General features: G+C 40.2%; 1 long non-coding RNA gene across 3 annotated transcripts in view; it reads left to right on the top strand.

The window, feature by feature from the left end:
• LOC116513951 overlaps positions 1-24,187 on the top strand; it is a 49,359-nt gene that overhangs the window by 1,116 nt on the left and 24,056 nt on the right. For all 3 annotated transcript variants that reach the window (XR_004256064.1, XR_004256065.1, XR_004256063.1), the window contains exon 2: positions 16,438-16,571. This is a non-coding gene — a long non-coding RNA (uncharacterized LOC116513951). The remainder of the gene's footprint in view (positions 1-16,437; positions 16,572-24,187) is intronic.

Genomic DNA, 24,187 nt, shown 5'->3' with positions numbered 1-24,187 from the left:
CTACCCAAATAGAGACATGGATTCCTGCCCAATTTCTTGAAACATTTGAAAAGTGCAGACTGATAAAAACTTCAGAATACAGTGATCTGTGCCTAATATAATTTGGTTAAATGAATTACCATGTTACTTTAGTTTTTAAATGATTGTTATCTTCCTTAAGCATCATTTTTGTTATGAAGAGGTAAAACAAGCAAGCAGTAAATAAGATCACATTTTAAAACATGATCAGGATATGATATTCCAGGACTTTTGCGGGAGCCTGGATAATCTGACATAGTGCCAAAGTTCCTTGAAATGCCAAGTCTGGGATTTTTATTAAAATATGTTAATTCAGTAGATAAAGCCATTTATAGAATAACTTCTCAAGAGAAGTTTACCAAGCACTTTCTTTGACAAATTAAAATTGTGATACACTATATATAAGCATTCCATGTGCCTTCGGCATTTAGTCATGCCGGCCACATGGCCACATGATCTTCCGTCAGTGCTGGCTCTTCAGCTTTGAAATGGAGATGAGCACCACCCACTAGAGTCGGGAACGACTAGCACATATGTGCAAGGGGAACCTTTACCTTTTACCTTTATAAGTAAGCATCAAAGATGTTTTGATTGATTTTTCCCCCCTTCCTGATGTAAATATTTCTTGTTATGATTCCGTGTCTTGCTGTATTGGTGATTATGTTTTTGATTTCTAAATTAGTTTTATTATTTTAAGTCCTCAAAGCCTAAATAGTAAACAAATTTACCCCTCCTCCTCCAGCCCACATATTCCAAAGCAATGCACAGAAGCTTCCTCACTATTCCATAGTTGAGACTGAGGAACTGAGGATTAGCTATTAGCCCATGATGAGCCAAGCTGAATTTATATAAGAATCTGAACACACATTTAAGTTTAATTCTTTTACTCCATGCAAATGCTCATTTAGCAGAAGACAGGGAAAAGGAATAGGAAAATAGACCAAGCACAAAGTTAGCAATAAATTCAAATTTCAATTAAAGAACTGAAAAATTCTTTCTCAATTCATTAGGAACTTTCTCCTTAGTTCTAAGTGAAAGTTCCTAATGATGAAAACAATCAACCAATGCCTTCAGAAGTTGTGGATGCTCCATCTCTGAAAGCTTTCAAGAAGAGACAACCATTTATGTGAAATGGTACAAACCCTCCCACTTGAGCAAGGGATTGGACTAGAGCAGGAGTCAGCAAACTGCGGCTCTGGAGCCGCATGTGGCTCTTTCATCCCTCTGCTGTGGCTCCCTGTTGCTAGTCTGCACCACAATTTTGAGAGGAGCTTCTGGTTTGGGGAGGGGAAGCATGGTACACCAAAAAGAGACTCTATGGCAAGGGACAGATTTACTGGTCAGCTCCGCAATTGATAGGGCTTTCGGTTAGGACATGTAGAGGAAAAAAGACACTACACTAGGAGGAGGACTCTATGGTGGGGAAACCAGATTTCTGGTTGGCTCTAGAATTGAACAGGGGGCTTCCGGTTAGGACCTTTGTGGCTCTTTGAGTATTTAACTTTGCTGACCCCTGGATTAGAGGATCTCCAAGGTCCCTTCCAACACAGTTATTCTAAGTTCTAACTTGTTCTAAATCCCTTGGAGAATATTTCTTGGATTCTATTTACTGGGCTCATTGCACATTTTTCAATATTTATTGTAGCCTTGTAGTTTAGGAAATCAGAAAGCCCATGATCTTCTGAAAGAGACAGAGGACAGGGGTGGGGCGGGGGGGAGTGAAAGAATATACTAGGAAATATTAGTCTTGGCTACTACTTTGCTGTAGCTCAGCAGCTGTGGCAGCTGTCGTCATTTTCTGCAATAGACAGCAAGGTTTCTATGAATCCGTTTCAACAGCCTCAAGATGCATGCCAACAATTGGTTTGACCGACTGCTGTTTGACCATTTTTTTAAAAAAGAAACCTCATAAACTTCTCCAATGAAGTATTAAGGTTTTAATTTGCAAATTGTCTGAGTGTGCCCATGTATTGCGTATAGATGTACATATGTACTGTATATGTATATGAATGTCTCTATCTGCTGATCTGTATAAATGTATTCCCATCATTTTCGACATAGGAAATCTATCTAGTCCTTCATAGATGTTAGATTGTGACCATGTTCAGATGATTGAAGTCCCTTTTTTACATGTGACTGCAATCCTGAAATTTTGACAAGCGTACACACATACCCAACACTGGTGCCTCTGGTTAACCCTTTAACCTGAAATCTTTCTGCCTTGTGCAGTACCTTGCCTCCTGTTGAAAAGTTTCTTTCATTCCTTTTAGAGTTATAGAATTATGCAGAGATCTAGATCTTCACATAATATCTCCAAAATCAGATAATTTGAGCTTGGTCATTTAGGCTTTCAATGAGAATTCTGGATTGGTGTATTCTATGATCTATTTGTTTATTTGGCATAGGTCCAGGCTACTTGAAGGACCGTCTCATATTTTGCTGTGTTCCATCTGGACTATTGCTGGGTTTTCTGTCCTGTATATGGCTTTCTCCTGAGTACAGGAAATCCTTGATTTTTAACCACAATGGAGCCCAAAATTTCTGTTGCTAAGCAAGACAGTTACTAAGTAAGTTGTGTCCATTTCATGACCTGTTTTGCCATAGTTGCTAAGTGGTGGGTTAAGACCGGCATGCCTGGTACAGGCATACCGGTGCCTGCCGGGAGCATCGGTTACCATTCCAGTACGGTGCCTCTGGAGGGCCCACCCGCCCGCCTGCGCTCCTTACTGTATTTGAAGTTTTTGGGGCTTCCACAGACATGCATGGAGCATACGGCACCTGTGTGACACTCTGCCAGGCAGCTGGAGCATTGTGGGTGGTAAGTACGCATGTGTGCACTGCACATATGTGCTCGTGCGCTGCGCGTGTTCATGTGGTGGACGCCCAGCCCCATTGCACTGTACCGGTTGCAATGGGATCCCGAATCCACCACTGTTCCTAAGTGAATTACTGCAAAGTGTATCGTGTGGTTGATAACTCTAATCTGGCTTTCCCCCAATTGATTTTGCTTGTCAGAAGCCATCCGGGAAGGTTATAAAGGATGATCTCATGACCCCTGGACAGTGCAACTGTCATAAATACATGCAAGATACTCTAAGCAACTGAATTTTGATCAAGTGTGAATGTCATAACTTTGAATGGTCACTAAATGAATAGTGTTAAATTGAACATTATGTGTACAGTGAGATGTTTGAGGTTCCCATTTTTCTAAGCGCATTTTTCCCAGTTTGACAAGATTGACACAATCACAGACCTTTCTATAATCAACGAAGCACCCGATGACTTATTTTCAGTGTTCTTTGGTTTTCTCAATTACACAGTGTGCATCAGCCATATAACGTGTCATCTTCCTAAAGTAACTTGAACATCTGGCTTCTCTCTTTTCATGGCTCCAATCTGCGTTGGATGATCCCAAAAAATATTTTACTAGCATGTGAATTAAGGACATTGTATGATAGCTTACACGCCCTGTTAAGTCTCCTTGGTATGTTGCCAGTCTTATGAGGTAGACCAGATCAAGAAACAGATTCCATATGAAGACTAGAATGATAGTTCATTGAGGTACGCTATAGTAACAAAATCTTGCAATTCTGGTTGGTTTCCCCCCTTTCCTTCTTGATTATGAAAGCAGTACCATTCCTGCTTTTTTTTAATCCACTGAGTAGTAAACAACATGATCTTCTGACCGAAAGTGTCCAATTCCAATCTATTTCAGTTCACTTATGCCTAAGATGTCAGTGTATACCATATTTCTTGAAGTATAAGACGCACCTTCCCCCCCAAAAGAGGGTGAAAATGTGGGTGTGTCTTATACACCGAATGTAGCTCCACCCATCCCCACCAGAGGCTGCAATGATCTGTGGCAATCCCTATAGCCTGGAACAGCAAAAAAAGTGCACCGAACTGGTAGTAATGCCGGCAGGAACCTACCTGGTTTCAAAGTCCAAAAGCCTTCATTGGCTGACTTAGTTGCTATGCCTATTCATTGGCTGACTTTGTTACCATGTGGTCCAAGTCAGGAAGCTCGCCAGCTGAATACCATGGCTGCTGGTAGGCAGAGGCAGAATTTTTCTTATTATTATTTTCCTCCCCAAAAACCAAGGTGTGTCTTATAGTCCAGAGCACCCTATACACTGAAAAATACAGTAGTTCATTCATTTCATCTTTTCCTGTCTTTTACATTTCCTGTACTTTTCCACATTCATATTTTTTATTTCCCCACTATAATTCTGTATTTGCAGCTTTGAATATTCTTTTCCCGCATGGCAATATCAGCAACCAGATGTCCCAATGTCATTAGAAGTCACTCCTAGCCATGTCACAAACACCATTATATGCCATAAGATTCTCATTCTTTCTCAATAACCTGTTAAGAGCCAACCAACTCAAGGGGCCCATCACCCAGTCTCTGATGCGCATGCACTCATATCCGGGGCATGCATGTGCACATATCCATGCATGTGCTCGCACGAATGCACGCATGCCAGTGCATGTGCACGTTCAGGTATGCACACATCTTTCGGTTTGGGCTGTGTGTGTGTGTGCACAGTTGGGCCCTCAGTGTCTAAAAGATTCTCCATCACTGCACTGTAAGCATTGAAAAGGATTATAAAAATATGCTGATCAAGAAAGATCTGTACAGCAATCATTTTAATCTGTGAAAATTTTTCCATTGATTTAGTTTGTACATAATTGTGTGCATGTTGCCAATCATCCAAGTGCATCAGAACCATAATAATAGCATCAACAATAACCATAGAGAGCTGTGTTAATTTTTCCTCCCAATATTATTTTAGTTATCTTGGCAGACTATGAATATTGCATTCTTGACCAATTTATAACAATTTCAGATCATGGCTTATAGCATTCTCACGCACAGCATCTGAAGGTTTTAAAAATGTTTGCTAATTGAGGTAGTCCTAAACTGAGGTCAATGTGCAGGCCATAGCCATTCATAAGATGTCATATGAAGTAATTTTCCGTCTCCTTTCTCTAAGTATACAATAAGGGGTGTGTCTCAGATTGACTGAATCCAGACCCAAAGCCGATTGATTCAGATGGATCTGGGAGATATCCCTATTAAAAGTAAAGTTCCTTCAGAGCAATTGAAATCCAAATCTGATTCCTTCAGAAGCTTAATTAGTGAAGCGGTGGTTAGAATACAATGCTGCCAACTAACTCACTGCTCACTCCAGGAGTTTGTTTCTTAATGGCTCAAGGCTGACTCAGCCTTCCATCCTTCCGAGGTAAGATAAGGACCCAGATTGTTGGGGGCATGAGGCTGACTCTGTAAACCACTTAGAGACGGCTTTAAAGCACTATGAAGCAGTGTATAAGAACTCTTGGTATTGCTATTTCAAATTCAGAAGGTCGTATAAATATAAAAAATGTAATCATGAATGTTGATACCTTTTAGACTTCACAAGGCTTTGTCATCCATATCTCAACTATAGTTTGGATATCTGTAGTTGATAAATTTCATTGCTATGGTAAATTATTTTGTATGTATCTGGTTTTCATCATTTCATGATTCTGAACTTACTATTTTGCACATACATAGAAGAATGCATTCAACCTCCACCCATCCCATTTCCCAAAGGTCCCAGCAATCTTCAGTGTTCTGACCTTATAGAGTCATCCTCTTGTTTAACAATACTTTCTCCATATGGAAAATATGGCAGCATACAGCAGAAAGCTCTGTTGTGGGAGGTGGCCAAGTTTGTATAACGCCTTGTTCTTGAGCTAGAAAGTAAGGCTGTTGGACTCATAACAGCACAGTATCCATTGCACAGTATTATAGCATGAGTCAATCCACTTCCCATTCCATCAAGAGGACAGCTATTATCAGTGTGCATAGCTAGACATTTCAGAATCTCAAAGTAGTATTGAAAGGCCTGAACAGTTGGAAAAGGTTCTCAGCCTGTGGACAGAGGACACTGTATGCCATAGTAATATATCATTGAGTGGAATAGTAATCTATGAAAAAATGATGCAATTTGTAGCAGTAGGCACTGACTATAGTTTACAAGCCATCAATGGCTAATTGTACACATTCAAGCATCAATTCTACTCCCAGGATGATTGAGTTTAGGGGTTGCAGTCTTCAGTGCTGATGAGACAAGCCTGGATGTACTTCCATTTTTCCATCAACAAACAAGAAAAAAAATTGCTCCAGGTTTTAAGGACTATCTTATTCTTCTGGTATGTGACAATGTTGCAGGGAACTCTGTGGTCAGGACCTGGTCCTGTACAGGAAGGACATAAAACCATGTTCCATATTCTGGAGAACACAGATCAGTGTAATGTTGTGCTTTGTGTGGCTAGGACAACAGCTGCTTTCACATGAGGTGAAGAATAGTTCACATTGAAGCAGAGGTGGTATTCAGCAGGTTCTGACCAGTTCTGGAGAACTGGAAGCAGAAATTTTGAGTAGTTTGGAGAACTGGTAAATACCACTTCTGACTGGCCCTCCCCCATCTATTCTCTGCTTCCCGAGTCCAGCTGATTGGGAAGAGATTTTGCAGTAACCTTCTTCTGGAGAGGGGTGGGAATGGAGATTTTACACTATCTTTCCCCTGCCATGCTCATCAAGCCAAGCCCACCAAGGCATGCCACATCTACCAAGCCACACCCACAGAACGAGTAGTAATTTTTTTGAATTCCCCCCTGCCTTGAAGAGGCCTAGCCTTCAGAATCCTGTTGAACATTCTGAAGTCTTGAAGTTCATATCCCCAACCATACTTCTTGGTGCAACCAATGAAACAAAGATATGCCAGAAGCATTCAAGCCCTATCATATTGCTTATCTTCAGAATAATTCTGAGTCTTAGAGAAAACATTTTTTTCTCTGTCAGCCAGCAATAGCTGGAAGAAGAATAGTGTTACGATCAGGTCTGGAGCACATCATAACACAAAGGACCCAGGAGCAGGACAGAAATGTTATTTCATGTGTTTAATCTGTATGGGCTATATATTAAAAGTACTAACAGGCTGCAGATGTACACTTATAAAAAGGCACTTTTGTGGTACATATCATTGGGATGACAACGATGACAAAGAAAGTTGTGTGTAGTCCTTTTCTACATGGCATGAAAAACATAATGTTTCTCTAACTCACGATATCTTTAAGTACAGCTGGCAACAAATGAACAGTTACTAGTGTTAAATGTTAATCTAATCAGACTCCTGATTTTTTTTTTAAACAAAAACCTTTTTGGTTTTTTTTTTTTAATGGGAAAATTAATTTCAAAGCGGAAAAAAATCCCAGATAGAACAAGCCACCCAAGAGGTCCAGAGATAGTTTTTTAAACTGTTCCCAAAATGGTTATTATACTGTATATGTGATTCTCTATGGTTATTTTCCCATAAATATTGTGTAAGCTTTTAGGAGAGCTGAATTCTTTTCTACTTAAAGAGGTTGAGAAATATAAATTTAAACTTTGTCCCCAACTGTTCCAGCAAATTGAACAATGTATTTATGGATCTTGACTGAAAGAACCCGCTTTTAAAATTATGAATCCATCTCTCATATTTATATATACCATTTGTAAAATAAAAATTAAGTATGCCCATTGTTACCCTAGTTCTCTTAAACAATAGGCCCAAATCATATTAATGATTTCAAAAAGTCACCAAGCTTCAGCACCTTTTGTCCTCTATACATTAACTATCCAGTAATAAACAGTAACTGCTTGTATTCTACTGTTTTATCCTAATCCAGTGGGACAGATATTTATCATCACCTCTGAGCTGGGAGATCCATTCTGACAGATCGACATCCTTATTTATTAACAATTTCATAGACAGTAGCCTCTAATGAGTGGAGTGGCACAGAAGTCTGTTAGATGGAAAGGCAAAACTAAACTAAAAAGGGCACAAGGGGTTAATGGGCCTTTTTCCATTCTAGCACTAGATGTGTAATTATTTCTAATAAGGAATGAGTGTATTGATTAGATCATAAACAATTGTGTTGGTACATGCAACCTGGCATATACGCAAACAGTAATTGTGCATGCTTTACATTTCTTCACTTAATATTCCTAAGATAAACACCTTTCTTTCTTTAGCCAGTAGTGAAGCTCTGTTCGTTATCAAGGGCTCTACCTTTTATGTCTGAGTGAGTTGTGATTTCATTAGTGTTACAGTAAATTGGTTAGCTTCATAAAAGCACACATACTGTAGATGAATGAAAAGATTGTGTTAAAATATGGAGCCAGCATTTCAGTCCTTTAATATTCTTTTTATAATTTGGAAGATATTAATACAAGGTGAGGAAATTCCTGCTAATCTGAAAGGTGCATTCCAGGTACATGGGAAGTGGGATCAACAGAAATCCTAGCTGGCAAAGTCAGCCAGTTTGTTGTTTGTTTGCTACTTATAGTTCTAGTATGATCGGTAGGCATCTCACTTGTGATCTTTCCCTCCTCAAAACTGACATCAATAGCAATAGCAAATAGCACTGAGACTTATATACCGCTTCATAGTGCATTACAGCCCTCTCTAAGTGGTTTACAGAGTCAGCCTATTGCCCCCAAGAATCTGGCATCCTCAGTTTACCCATTTCGGAAGGTGGAAGGCTGAGTCAACTTTGAGCTTGGTGAGATTTGAACTGCCAAATTGTAGGCAGCCAGCAGTCAGTAGAAGTAGCCTGCAGTACTGCACTCTAACCACTGTGCCACAAGGGCTCATAGAGGGCATTCTGCTCATAGGACCAGCTCTATCAGGGTAGAATAAACCATTGTCTTAAGCCTGGAGACAGTAGTGGCATTTTCATCTCTCTGACAGAGCTTAAATGCAGGCTTTCTTTCATTTCTTAAGATAGTGGCTGGCTATCAAGATAGTGAAAGGCCTCCTAGTTCAGGCAAGAGAAATGGAAGAGGAACTCTAACCGAAGAAGCTGTAAGAGTAGGCTGACCTAGTCAGCTACAGTGGGGAAAATAAGATACTGTCCCATTTTATTTTGGATCTGGCTGCAAGGAGAAACAGAGAAGACATATTGCTGCAGATTATTCAGCTAGTGGGATAGCAAAAATCTGGTTCTTGGGGCTTTAGATCCTGGGGTAATGAACATAGTTTATAAGTCAAACAGGCATGGATCAGTTAAAGGACTTTCTGAGGTTACCTACCAGCTTTTATATGAAGATTGCAGTGAACTCTTAAGTTTACTATTCAATTAATCAATAAATTTGTGCTTATTTGTGTACAAGTCACATTGCAATTTTTTTTTGCAATGAAGATGCAATGATAATAAAGTAGAAGCTACTAATAACTTATATGATATCAAGGATACAGCATAACCACGAGAACTAGTCATCAAGTGGAAAAAGACGAAAGTATTGATTGCCCAGCAGTAGCCATACAGCTAAGCAAAGTGCAATTATAACAAGTACACAGACTAAATCTTCAGCTTTATAGTACAGAAAAATAGGGAAGTCTCAACAAGTGGACTGGTGCTGCTACTTCAGCTTTTGGTTCAGTCGTTTGCTACTTATGGCACCAAAGTCTTACATAACTATAGACCAGAGGTAGGTTCCTACCAGTTCGCACCTATTCGATAGAACTGGTTCATCAAATCTACCGAACCGGTTAGAAGAGGTTCCACCAGTGGACCCGGAAAGCAGGCCACACCTACAGAAGAGGTTCCAAAAATTTTTGAAACCCACCACTGGTCCTTGGATATGATTATTCTACACTATCATGCTCATATTTATAAAACTCAGTGCCTCTGTGAAAGGAAAGGATGACTACTGCGTTTGTGGTGCAATCAGAACATTGCGTTTGTTGTTGTTTTAACACAAACCAAAGATGCCTTTTAAAAAACAAGTTTACATCATATTCTTATGCATGCCAGTGCTGTGTGTGAGGTAATTTAAGGTGGTTCTGACAAGTGTCGTCGGCATCTTCATATCCAGTCGGCAAGCCACTCCCATCCGGTCACATGGGCAGCAAGCCACTCCCACAAAGGAGGCCACACCCACAGAGTAGGTTCGAACAATTTTTGAAACCCACCACTGCTATAGACACATCAATGTATGAATGTTTGGTCTCTGATACAAGTGCTAATATATAGAACCAAACATGGATATTTCTATAAGCAGAGATTCAAAATATAGAAACCTTCCAAACATACTGACTCTATAGGTTAAAAGTAAAGGTAATCTCTAAACCATTTGGATAAATAATTTTGATATATATCATCTTCTACTCCATTTCTTGCATTGAAACTGAAGTGAAATTATCTTTTTTATAACTTTTTTTATAACTTCTGCCAGTTTCTACGGGATTACTAAAATCAGTTTTTCTAAGCTTCCTTGAAACAATATGTTGGATCCCCTATTTCTGATTGCAAAAATAACCTTTACATTTTTGAAATTGGTTGTTTTAAATAAAGAAGCATTAAATTTTTGTAATTGGCTTAGGGCAGTGTTCCCGAATCTCTGATATTATTAGTGCCCAAAAGTGATTTAAGTTGAATACTAGAAAATCCATAGTAACATCACCTATTTGTTGCTCAAGGGGATCTTTATCACTATAGAAATCTTTTCATATATAAAGATTAGGGTATATTTATTCAAAGATTTTAGTTTAACTAAACCATAGTAATCATCCTGATCAATATATGTTATGAGAGGAGTTACAGGGGAAGTCTCTATTATCAAGTAATAGTCTTCCAAATTTAAAACATTATTTGGTAAAAAAATATTTTCAATCTATTTTATTCTAAAAAAAATATTTCAGGTGAAAGAAGCATTGGTTTATAAACCTATCTGGCTCTAACATAATTTCAATATGAATTCATGCTTTAGAAGTGTTTCCCCTAATAAATGGAATCATATGCTCTATTTGTGCTGCTTGATCTATTAACAAATTAGGAATGCCTCAGCTTCTCTGTTTTTTTCTGCCTCTGTATAAAATCTTTTGATTCATTCTGAGTATTTAAAGTTGGTTAAATAATCATAATTCTTTCACTTTTATTGAGATCCTAGGATGATCAGTTTCCAAAAACAAAGCAAGGTAGCTAGATATTTTTATAATACCTTGGGGCATATACATGTTCTAGCTTGCTTGTAGTTGTGCTAGTAAATAAACTCCCCTCATCACAAGAAATTCAAATCTATTTTTATTTTCAAAGCTATAAGGCCACATCAGAGACAGTGTCAAGTAAGTAACTGTGAAGACTTATCCTTTCTTGTTCCACCTATGATGTCAGCCTAAGCCTTTTTTCCCTTAGCAGGACAATCTTTCATTCAAGCCATAGAAGTCCCTGAGAAAGTTTGCTTCATTTCTTTATTTTTTCCCCCTCCTTTCCAAAACTGTCGAGTGAGCTCCTAAAAAGTTATTGAAAGGGCATTTACGCGGCCTGACACATTCCATTTATTTCAATATGGTGACAATGAGAGAAGATCTAGTAAAAAGATACCGCTAAAGGCTTATGGGATACTTAAAAAGATTTTTTTTAAAAAAAATGTAATGCGTTACAATAGAATACTTTGTTTTTGTAAGAAGGGTGTTCTGTATTCGCCAAAAAAGCTGCTGACTTAATCATTAGTTATGATGAGAAGAGATTTAGTGGTCTCTTTCTTTACACTGTCAGTGAGAACAATGTTACTGAAAAAGCCTGTGCTTCCCATTATAAATCACTATAAGCTCCATGAAAAATTTTCAACTACCCTGGGGTTTAAGTGAAGCAATACTTGGTGGTGTAGACGCCCCAATTGAAGTTTGCTATGCAAAGCGGTATAAGGTTTTTTTTTTTTTTTTTAAGGAGATACCATGTTATATTGCCGGACTCCTGAGCAAAATTTCTATTGTGTGGAGCACATTATGAATAACTAGGGTTTCATGTAGAAAAAGCAGCACTCCTTAGCCTTCCATTCTAGTTTGTGGGAATTGTGTGTGTGTGTGTGTGTGTGTGTGTGTGTATCTCTAAGATTTACAAACAGTTTCTATATAAAATGTGCCAGGGCCGGCAAACGAATCTCCAGGTTTAGCTGCTGTCCTTTTAATGTTAAATTTCAGATTGAAACATTCAAATTCCATTGACAATGAGAAGCAGATGTAAAAAAAAAAGCTGATAACAAACTTTTAGAAAAAAATAGTGCTCAGTCATAAAAATGAAAACCATAGATCAAGCAAGCAGTGTCCATTTATGATATTTATATCAGCATTTTCATTCATGAATGATTTTAATGCAAGCTGGAAGTACTTAACCCCATGGGATTATCAAATATATTATTTAACTGCATAGCTATTTGGTTTTATTCATGAATAGGCTTGTTTGGTTTTTTTAGCATCTGTTTTGGAATGACAGAACCTTATTCATTAAACTGCCAGCCCAAGTATGTTATTCACTATATTGTATTATCTCAAAAATTACTTGTGGTCTGTTATTTATATAGAAATTTAAACTCCTAGGATAATTCCTTCAACTAATACATAAACTCTTGTTCTGACCTTTAACTGGGTGAAACGGTGCATCAGAGGGCAAAATGTTTTGAATCAAGGTATCTCAAAAGGGCTAAGTTACAGAATACATCCAAAAATCAGGATCCATGAATCCAGAGGGCATTAAATTTGGAAAAGTTATGCCTGCTTCAGTGCTGTTGGGCTGCTGTTATGATCATGTCATCTTCATTTTCAACATTCCATGACAATTTTCCAGTCAATCTAGCAATCTCTCACTCCTTCTCCCTTCCAGCAACTACTTAGTTTCCTGCTAGAAGGGACAGGACAGGATGGGATGGGGCAAGAAAGAAAGGGAAGGGAAGGGAGGCAGGAGGAAGGAAGGAAGGAAGGAAGGAAGGAAGGAAGGAAGGAGGAAGGATGGAAGGATGGATGGAAGGAAGGATGGATGGATGGATAGGTGGTGGGGGGTGGGTAGGTGGGTGAGTAGATGGATTTACATTGCTCCCTACCAGATTTCCAGAAGGTAAATCAGTGGGGAAGCTGGCAGGAAGTCTGAAGTTGCTCCTGGCCCCACAACATTTTTCCCTGCCCTTGGTCATTCTGTTTCTCAGTTTAGGTAGGGAAATATCTCTGAAATGATGACTCATTGGGACACTGGTTATCTAGTAAGTATTAACTCATCAGTACTCATACTGTGGCATTGCTTTGCTTCAGGGGTAGGCTTCAAAAATTTCAGACATGGGTTCTCTGCCCAGTTTCTGGGTGGGTATGGCCATGGTGCATGTAGCCTAGTCAGCATCCTGCACCTCAGTGGGGATGGGGGGCATTTTTGCCTTCCCCGGGCTCTGGAGGCTTTCCTTGAGCCTCTGGGAGGGCAAAAACTACATCCCCCAGGCTCCGGAGACCTTCCAGGAGGCCTGTTTTTCCCCCTTCCTGAGCCTCTGTGTGGGCCTGCACTTACCTCGAATCCAAAATGGTCTGCGTGGAGACTCCTGAGAGGGGAGGGGTGGGTGGGGCAGGGCAGGTAGGGACAGCCAGGGCTGGGATTTGGAGGTTCTCCGAACTGGCCATAACGTTAGCTATGGGTATTCCCTGGGTTTGGAAGACCCCGTAGCAGCCCACCCCTGCTTTGCTTACTTTTGAGGTAATCATTACTATTATTTTTTGTATCTCATTACACAATGATCTGATTAGATCAAATACATTCTGTTATGTTCTACCTGATTTTCTTATCATTATATATCTTCAAATTTGCTTTGGAAGGCTGAAAGAATCTCTAAAGTCTTCTGAGAGAATTGAAAAAGAGCAAGGGAAACTTCAGAAAAGATTTTTCAGATACTTTCAAATTTAATATTTTTTGGGTGTGGAGAAACTTCAGGATTTCTACTGAATCAATGCCAAATAATTTTGTTTCTTTCTGATGCCAGATGTATCAGTATAAGCCTGTCTTCATGAGTTTTGAATAAATGATGAATTTCCAGTCGTAAGAGAATGTTTGTGTGTTGTATGTAAGGTAATAGATGCATTTTCTTGCTTTTTTGAGGCACAGTCAGTTTGTCTCTGTCTGTATGAGTCTGAGTGTGTGTGTGAATGTGTCTAGGTGTGTACACTTTCAAGTCAGTGTTGGTTCCTGGCAACTGCCTAGACCAGGGATGTCAAACTCAAGGCCCACAGACCAGATCTTACCTGTGGGTTGCTTAGATCTGGCTCGTGGGACACCCTTGAAACAGCAAAGGACCGGCCCATGGTGCTTCTGCCAGTGAAAACAGGCTCCCAATGTCTATTTTCAGCTGGGACTGCCTCCTGTAACCCTCTGTCAGTGAAAATGAAGCTTGGGATGGCTACGTGCGGCTTGCTGGTGCTCTGTTTTCACTGGCTGAAAGTTGCAGGAGGCCTTCCCAGCTGAAAAGGTAGATTGAGAGCCCATTTTCGCTGACAGAGCACTTGGGCCAACACAGGGACCCCTGACACGAGTGACATCAAGCTAGTCATGCCTACCCTGACCCACAGATATCAAACACATCCCTTATGTGGCCCTCAATGAAATCGAGTTTGACACCAGTAGCCTAGACTATATTCTGCACTTTTCTTGGCAAGGTTTCCAGAAGTGGTTGTCATTGTCTCCTTCCCAGGACTGAGAAAAAAGTGACTGGGCTAAAATGGGACTAAAATTCTAGGTCTCCTGATTTTTGGCCAAGTGTCTTAATTGTTGTACCAAACTGGCTCACAAGTGTCTCAAAGTCAGGTATAATGTATTTTTAAAATATGGAAATGAAATAGTTGGAGAAGACCAATCCAACCTTAGTAGATGAAGAAATAAAATCTGTTATGCAGGTTTTGCCAAACCCTGACAGATTGGAATTTCAGGACACCTGTTCTAGAATGGCCATCTTTCTCCAATGCCATGATTCAGTTGATGATGTCAAGCTTGGGAGGCCTCCTTCTGTACCCATTTTTATTGCCTAAGAGGATTACGCATTATCCCCAAGCTGAACTTGAATTTTCTCCTCTTCAACCTGGTAGAGTTGCTTCAGGATGGTCAGAGTAGAGCTAGAGATATTCTGAAGACAGAAGGGCAAGAGTAAAATCCAGCAGGTTCTGACAAGTTTTGGAGAACCGGTAGCGGAAATTTTGAGTAGTTCAAAGAACAGGCAAATGCCTCCTATGGTTGACCCCAGAGTGAGGTGGGAATGGAGATTTTGCAGTATCCTTCCCCTGCCACGCCCACCAAGCCACATCACACCCACCAAGCCATGCCTACAGAACCAGTAGTAAAAATTTTGAATTTCACCACTGCAGAAGGGCAAATTGGGCACAAGCATGGTGCAGACCTAGTGCAAAATAAAGCTTCTTTGAATCTTCTAGAGGCCATGTTATCTTGTTAATTAAAGTCCACTGATGTCATTACAAATATGCAAAGGAGCATAAAACAAACCCTCCTTAAAGTAGTCCAGTTCTCTGTTCCTAGATTTACATAACAAGGGAAAGACTGCTGTGTAATTCCATCAGCTGAACGTCTTGGGGGGGAGGGGGATCCTCCAGCTGTATTTGACTTAGTCATTAGTTCAAACATCCCATTTATGTAACATCATTCCTTAGATCAACTGTAAAAGAGACACTGTTGATTTTGGCTGCAGGCTTTGGGGTGGACAGAGACTGCCACTTGATCTAAGCAGCTGCCTCCTTGCGCTTCCCTCTGACTTCATTGTCATGGACAGAAGCATGAATTCATAATGGATCCGCAACATGTGCACCAGTACATCAAAACAGGCATATGACTCATCCGATAACATCACTGTTTTTAAAAGCTATTCAGGGAAAGAGAGAAAGGGTTTCCCAAGAGATTTGGTTTAATTTTTGCAGGAAATGGGTGGAGAGAGGATGCCTCTTATACTGTATCCTCAGCTGAAAATCTGTCTGGAGGGGGGGGGGAAAGACCAGCCCTGAACAATGGTTGATCTGGAATGCTTGGTGTGAGCAAAGCAAGGGCTGCAGCAGAGGAAGACGAATAGGGATGCTGCAACCCTACCCCATAGAAAAGCAGCTGTGTAGCAAGGCATATGAAAATCATTAGCTCCAAATGCAAAATCCATATGGAGGTGTGCTGTTCAGAGTGAACGAATCTCTCAGAAGAGAAGGCCAATCCAGCCAGGAAGCCCAGAAGAGGAACAGACATCTATTCACGTGTCCCTCAAAGTGGCCTGGAGCTCCCCAACAACCAACAGATCTAGTTGACATTTGCAACACAACCCTCCATGCATTATCAAATGCCCTTTTAAGGCAATCCAAGCAAGGGAGACAATCTCCATATGTTGTGGCAAAGATTTCATAAAATAATTATCTGTTTGGCAGAGAGGAATTCCCTTTCATCTTGTCCTGAATTCTAGTACTGAGAAAGGAGGAGAAGAAGAAACAAGTCTTTGTCATATTCCTACTCCCATCTCAAATTATAGAAGGTTTCCCAAGACCCTGATCATTTTCATTGTCTTTTTATTTTTTATTCTGTGTGATACAGGACTAGAACTAAACATTCCTCTCTACAAAAACTGGACTTGAAGAATCTTTGGGGTGAGAAAAGATCATCATGACTGGATTACTACTTGAGTGCCAGGGATGGTATTCACTTACCTTCTCTACCGGTTCGGAAATGTGAGTGAGCGCACAGTCTTCCACGCATGTGCTTTTGGGGAAAAAAGGGCATAAATGAGATGCCGTAGAGCCATGGGAGGTGGGTGAGACCACCCATGATTTCCGCTACTGGTTCGGGCGAACTAGTCCAAACCGGTAGAATACCACCTCTGTTGAGTGCCCATGGTCAGCAGACCAGAGTGACTGTGCAAATTATATGCTTTTTTCGTTAAAATCACAAACTGCCCTTTGAATTGTTATTGGTAGGATTAGAAGTCAATGATGATAAATTGTTGGCTAAATTAATCAACATTGATTTTAAAAAAGCAAACAATTCCAAGAATTTTCTGGACTTCATATGAATCCAGACAGATTTAGATTTTAAGAAGTAGCCAATATACAGCCATGGGTCCAATTAAAGAAACACAACTTGAAATTATGATTGTTTTTTTCTGAATTGATATTTTTTTAGAATAGCCAGAATAATATTTGTTAAAAATGATAACTTTTTCTTATCCCTCTTTTCAGTAATCTTGTTTATTCATTTGCTTTGTATAATTTCTCTAAATAGATCTAATTCTAAAAAAAAAGTAATGGGCAAACCATGGGAGTGCAAGCAAAATTACTATGGAGGCTTATGCGTGAAATATTACTTGGAATGTTTGAATGAAATAATTCATATGACTTGGAAGTGAGAAGTTCCAAATTAGCACTGCATTACATTAAACACAATCCTCTTCCTGGATAACAATTCCTGCCCCCATCTTTCCACATTTTTCCATTACTTGATAAACCAGCTATTACCTATGTTAGGGCAAAAGAAGAAAGGGACAACAGAGAATGAGGTGGCTATCATTGAAGCAGTCGGCGTGAGCTTAAATGAACTCGGGGAAATAGTAGAGGCCTGGAGGAACGTTGTCCATGGGGTCACAATGGGTCGGATATGACTTCGCAACTAATGACAACACCTATGTTAGATAATCATGGGAATAAATATGAACAGTTATAGAGGAGGAGGAGGAGGAGGAGGAGGAGGAGGAGGAGGAGGAGGAGGAGGAGGAGGAAAAGAAGAAGAAGTGTGTCAACAAAAATGGAGATGAACAAAAGAAATAAAACCATATAATCCAAAGTGGAGTTCATTCAATTTTGCCAAAGACTTGGGTAAAAATGCCAGACCCTCAAGGCCCTTTGAAACATCGACAGGATGGGTGCTGTTCATATCTCAGAGGAAACCTTATTCTAGAGGGCAAGTGCTACCACAAAGAAGGGGGCCTGCTACATGGCATTAATTAATTGAAGGAACCTAAAGCACGCAAACTCTGCCAGATCAAATCAGTCGGTCAAATATTACAAGAGCTAGGCAATCCCTCAAGTAACCAGCCTTATGCCAAATAAGGATTATAAGTAAGATAAGGACCAGCACTTTGAATCATATCCAGAGCAAACTGGCAATCAGTGTACTTACTTAACATGGGCATAACATGTGTCAGTGTATACTGGACAGCTGAACTTTCTGGGTGATCTTCAAGGAAAGTACCATACACAGGATATTGCGGTAGTCAAGCTATGACATGACCAGGGTATGAGTGAGGATAAGAATCTCTTTCCGCTGAATATTAGAGTTAAGAAATTAGAGGCCTTTGAAGGGAGGCTTCATTTTGTTTAGAGATACGTCTCAGATACCTTTCTAAGTGTGAATACCTTCAGACTTTGGAAGTGGTTCGGCATTGGAATGTTGGGCTGGAAACCATTTGTGGTTCATTAGAAGCACATGATGAAGCATAAATGAAACAACCTGGACCTACAAGGCCAGGAGCTCATTCTTTTCAGTTGGATCCTATGAACTGGAATAGGATTTGAATCAAGCAATGGTATTTCAGATTAACTTGGCAAGGCTTCAAATGAATATATAAATACACACACATATGTAGATATGCCATGTCCAGATCTTTAATCCTGATTCCTACAGCAAGCTGTGTTCCCCAGATGCAAAAAAAAAAAAAAAGAGAGAGAAGATAGCAAGGGAGGAAGTTATTTGGTTGAGGAAATCCCTTAATGCTGTTGAAAATATGCTTGGAATGGTTAATTAGCATGCAGAGGTTTTGAAGGAAATGATTCTTGAAACTGGGCCATCCACTTTTTGCCAGGTTTTCCTTCGATTTATCTCTTATCTTCAGGAAACTCTCACAGCTTCTGAATTTGCTTTTGGCTGGAGTGAGCAAAGAGACAATGACTCACTTCTGGGCAAAGGTACAAGTGGTCTTTGGTTTATGACTTTCCACATTAGTGTACATTCTATTTCATACTTCAGAGTCAGACCATCCCTAGGATATGCAGATGGGATCTTCCACTAATACAAATGAAAGTTCTTCCTTGAAATACACACACACACACACACACACACACACACACACACACACACACACACACTCTTGAACTGGCACAACAGATAATCCCCCAGAGATAAATATACTCAGGTCATACCATACACATTTGCTGGACTTCCAGTGACTCAGGTAGGAGGCATGGGTAATATTAATAAAAATAAAATGCTGTTTGTAAGTGGGTAAGAAACTCTTCAAAGGATACAGAAGCAACCAAGATACTTTCTAAAGCTGTTTTCTGAACAAAAACATTCAAGGCTGCACTGGTTCTGAGAAACTATTTTTGTTTGTGGTCAAACGCTTGAGATTTTGTTCTGTAGCTGTCAACAGGGCTTGGAAAACTAAGAACTTCTTATTAGTGGCAAAAGAGAATTGCAAGCCACAGGAGGTGGGGTCAGCTACAGTAACACCTTTCTGTGCCAATGAACTCAAGCAAATGTTCAGCTTTGATGTAGGCTTGAAAAGAGACTCAATAGTGCCATTCTATATATTTGCTTGAAGGTAAGTTTCAGTACGTTCAACAGAATTTTAACCTATTCTAACATCTCTTGCTTGAAAAGTTTGCCTTCCTATGTTTATATAAAAAAGAAAGAATCTTGCATTCAGATTTCTCAAATAAATCTCCTCTGTGCTATTTGCTCTTCTGTGTGGTACCTCTAGGACTGCACTGTAAAATTATAGCCAAAAAATAATAGTTCTTTGCATGAAAAGGAGCAAGAATAGATGGATTTAGCCCCAATGGAAGAATAAAAGAGAGCAAATGGACTATTCTCAGCATCTTTTGAGACACCGAGAATGCAGAGAACTAGGAGGAAAAATTTACAAAACTGGCAAAAGTTATTCTTTTCTTTAAATAATGGCACATATTTAACGAGAAAACAGTTAGAAACCATTACTAGGTATGTTTGTTTTTTGGCGATTACATTTCACAGTTTTTGTACAATTACTAATATGCAGGTAGAATGACGGGAAAATCATTACTTCCTTATAACCAAACAAAGAATCTATGGCAGACAGACTGTAGAAAAGTGAAAATAAAGAAGCAGATTCAGTTGTAAAAGGAAGGAAGAGTGACTGAGAAGTCTTTGAGTGGCTATTGCTAAAAGGAGAATGATCAGGGCACTGCTAGTAGTACAGCAGTTGCATTCCTCAAGCTTTATCTGGTATTGCTGTGAGCTCCATAGTTTCGGTATTTTTGTGGCTCCAAACCAGACCTGTGAAGCTGCTAGTGGGCCGCCATACACAATACAAGTGTGTTGCGGTCTTTAGATACAGGCCTGGGAAAATCTATCACCCTCAAATTCTCAATTCATTAACATGAGTAACAGAATAACAGAATTTGAAGCAGTTGGAGCAGTCCAATTTCCTGTATAACCAGGAGACCTTATACCATAAAAAACAAATGGTTGTCCAATCTTTTCTTATAAACCTCCATTGATGGAGCATCCACAACTTCTGGAGGCAATTGTTCCACTGATTAATTGTTCTAACTGTCAGGAAATTTCTCCTTAGTAGTAGGTTGGTTCTCCCCTTAATTAGTTTCCACCCATTGCTTCTTGTTCTGCCTTCGAAGGCTTTGGAGAACAGTTGATCCCCTTTTCTTTGTGCTGGCCACTCAAATATTGAAATGCCTGCTATCATAGTCCTTCTTTACACTATACTAGACATACCCAATTCCTGCAGCCTTTCCTCATGTTTTACAACAACTTAAATTAGAATCATAAGTGCTGCAATAGTCACAGGCCAAGACTTAAAACCAAATTCAAAACCTCAATTCAATTTTAACAACCCCAGAAAATGCAACTTAAGACTATCTCCCATGCATTATTTTCCTAGGCTGAATCCTGAACTAGCTTGCTATATCTTGTTTTTCTTTTGGTTCTTCTAACTCTTCCCATATTCCTAACAAATGTATTGAAATGGGAATAAAAAGCAATATGTGAATAATCAAGGAGTCTATTCGCTGCCTTTAGCCAGTCTCCCACAGGTCTGCGCTGCATAATCAAAAGTCCCATCCGTATTAGCACAGATTTATGCAAGAAATCTGAAGTGACAAACCAACAGCTTTGAGTGGTTACCCTCTCCTCATATCCCAAAGTGCCGCATGTCATTTCAAAGCTACTCCGAAAAGGCAGGGAAAAGAGAGACAAAGAAGGGTAGCTTTGAGGAGGCAGCCTGCTCGGCTCTGAGGGTTTAAGCAGACTTATTACATGGTTTCTCCCCATCCGAAGAATATTGCAAAGGCAGTCCGGTGCTGGAGTTGCCAAGCCAAAAATATTGTCCACTTACTTAAGGGGAAGAGAGCTGTTCTTAGAAGCAATGCTGCTGCTTCAAAAAGTTGACTTCTGAGTCATCAAGTTTGACAGCCTGTGTGTCCATTCTCTTTGGGTAAAACATTCCGTGGCTGTTTTAAGCTCACCAAATCCACCCCCTTCCTCCTGCCCGCCCGCCCGCACATGACCCAGGATCACACAAGTTGACAGAAAAGAATCTCATTGCTTTCAGTGGGGTTTGGACCCGACCCAGAGAATTCTTAAACCTAGTAGTTTTAATTACTACAATTCCCTTCCCTCGCAGGAAAAAAAAAACCACAGAAACCAAAAGTCTTTGCTTACACACTGACTCCAAAGCAAATTGGGTGCTTTGGACAGACATTTAAAAACAAACAAATAAGCAATCAGGACGTACACATTCTTGAAAATCAGCAGCATGGAAATCAGGCAGAGAGAGCTGCTTTTTAAGTTGCTGATGAAGCTGGTGGCTTCATGGAGCTCGCCCTCTATAGTTCAACTGAAGTACTGCAGCCGGGATCTACGTAAGGGGAGAAGCATTACGATCCAAATGTATAGGATTTATTGATGGGAAGAGCAAGAACACGTCTGATCTGAAACTCATGGGCCTGATGGGCACTTGCCCATGAGCCACACGAGCCTAGGGGGCCCATACTAATCTGTGTATGTTAATCCTTCAATGCACCTTGTATCATAAATACAGCAACATATTTATTACATTTTACTGCATTTTTTATCAATACTAACATGCAAATATATGTTTAATTTTATCAACCATTTATACTTTTATTCCTCTGAGTAGTTGTAATAGGGGCTCCAGAACATTGCTTTGCCCATAATGCTGTTAAGATGCCCCTGGGTACTGTAGATCAGAGTACATGCGAATCGGCATAAGCATCACACAAAGATGAATTCATTAGCCTCAGAGACACAACTTTGAAGCTTGTTTTTACATTGAGGCAACATCTCTACCAAGTCAGAAATGAAGGAATTTAAGAATGTTTAATAATATAAATGTATTAAATTAAAAAGGAACAGACTGAAAAAGAAGATGCTGAAAAAAACGTAGTTGTGAAACAGAGTAATTCACTCTGATCACTTAATCACAGCATTTTTCATTAGAATAGTAATATTTGATTTTGTTACTGGTAAGTATCTAATATTTTTCAAGATTATATTAAGAGAGTATCAACTGGGAAAGCCATTCCACAAAGAGCTGCCTGAATCCTGATTTTTTTTCTTTCTCTCTCCTCTGTAGAGTGGATAGATCTTTCCTTTTTTCTTTTTCCTTTTTCCTTTTCTCCTTTATGTGGCAGAATCCTTCTTTCATCTCTTTTGCACAACGAAGAGAGCGAGAGAGCTCGTGTTTGCTCACTGTCTTTCTCAAGCTTTGCACAGCATTGGGATCCTTGTGATGGCCTGGCTAAACCTAGATCTCCTACTTAGCTGCCTCTCTTTCACTCTTTGGACAGCCGTAGATGCCTACGGGTAATTCTTTTTTTTTTTCCTGGCTAAGTCTCATTTCCTTGCTGCTATTGTCTGAGCAGTGGTGGGATTCAAAAATTTACTACTGGTTCTGTGGGCATGGCTTGGTGGGTGTGGTGTGCCTTGGTGGCGTGGCAGGGGAAGGATACCAGTGGTGGGTTATGACACCAGGGCATACTGGTGCCTGCCAGGAGCATCAGGTACCATTCCGGTACAGTGCTCCGGAGGGCCCACCCACCCGCTTGCACTCCTTACCGGTATTTGAGGTTTCGGGGCTTCTGCGCATGCGCGCGGAACATATGCCGCCCGGGTGATGCTCCGCTGAGTAGCTGGAACGTCATGGAGTGTCACGGGTGGTAAGTACACATGCGCATGCTGCATGTGTGTGCACATGCACTGCATGCTTCATATGGTGGACGCCCAGCCCCATTGCACTATACGGTTGCAACGGGATACGGAACCCACCACTGAAGGCTACTGTAAGATCTCCATTCCCTCCCCACTCCAGGGGAAGGATACTGCAAAATCCCCATTTCCTCCTGATCAGCTGGGCCTCAGGAGGCGGAGAATATTGGGGTCGGGGCCAGTCAAGGTGATATTTACCAATTCTCCAAACTATTCAAAATTTCTTCTACCAGTTCTCCAGAACTGGTCAGACTGCTGAATACCACATCTAGTATGGAGATCTGGTGACATTCTCAGAGCATCCTCCATATTGGAATAGCCAAGTGGATGTTTCCCAAGAAGCGAACGCTGAGCATGAGAGTGCTGAAAGCAAGCCCTGGTTGAGGCCAGGAGACCCAGCTGCTCAGATTGAGGTGAACAGCCAGGCTGTTCCTCTTGGAATGCTTTCTGTGATTGGCACTTAGCACACTGTTCTTGCTGGGTAGTTCCTTAATTCCTGCAAAATAATAAACTGCTGTTTTGATAGTCTCCTATTCCCTGTAGCCCAGGGAAAATTCCAAGCACAGATAATCTTTTTGCAAACCAGGGAGCTGTACATTTGTTTGACAACTGTTCTCATATTTGTCAACAGTAACAAAAGAAAGCTGAAAGGGCTTATAGTACAAGAGAAAACTTATTTTCTTTGTGTTGTTTCTTTTATTCTAGAGAAGTCTTTCTCAAGCTTGGCAACATTAAGAAGGATTTTAGCTCCCAGAATTGACTGCCTGGGGAATTCTGGAGTTGAAGACCATACATCTTATATTTGCTAAGTTTTGAGAAACACTGCTATAGAACATGAAGCAATTTTTAATAAAATCAATTGCCCTGTTTTCCCCAAAATAAGGTATCCCTGAATAATAAGCCCAATTGGGCTTTGAGTGCATGTGCTAAAATAAGCCCTCCCTCTAAAATAATCCCTCCCTGAAATATTTAATTGCATGCACAACTGGCCCCTGATATTTCCTCTGGTTCTTGCCATGCAAACAACACAAGGGAGGAGGTGAGGCTGAGCACTTATTTGGGGGATCAAAAG

This window comes from Thamnophis elegans, chromosome 1 (assembly GCF_009769535.1).
Source record: "Thamnophis elegans isolate rThaEle1 chromosome 1, rThaEle1.pri, whole genome shotgun sequence".
In the NCBI taxonomy this organism is placed as follows: domain Eukaryota; kingdom Metazoa; phylum Chordata; class Lepidosauria; order Squamata; family Colubridae; genus Thamnophis; species Thamnophis elegans.
Note: the sequence above shows the minus strand (reverse complement) of the source record. Positions and strands in the feature narration are given on the sequence as shown.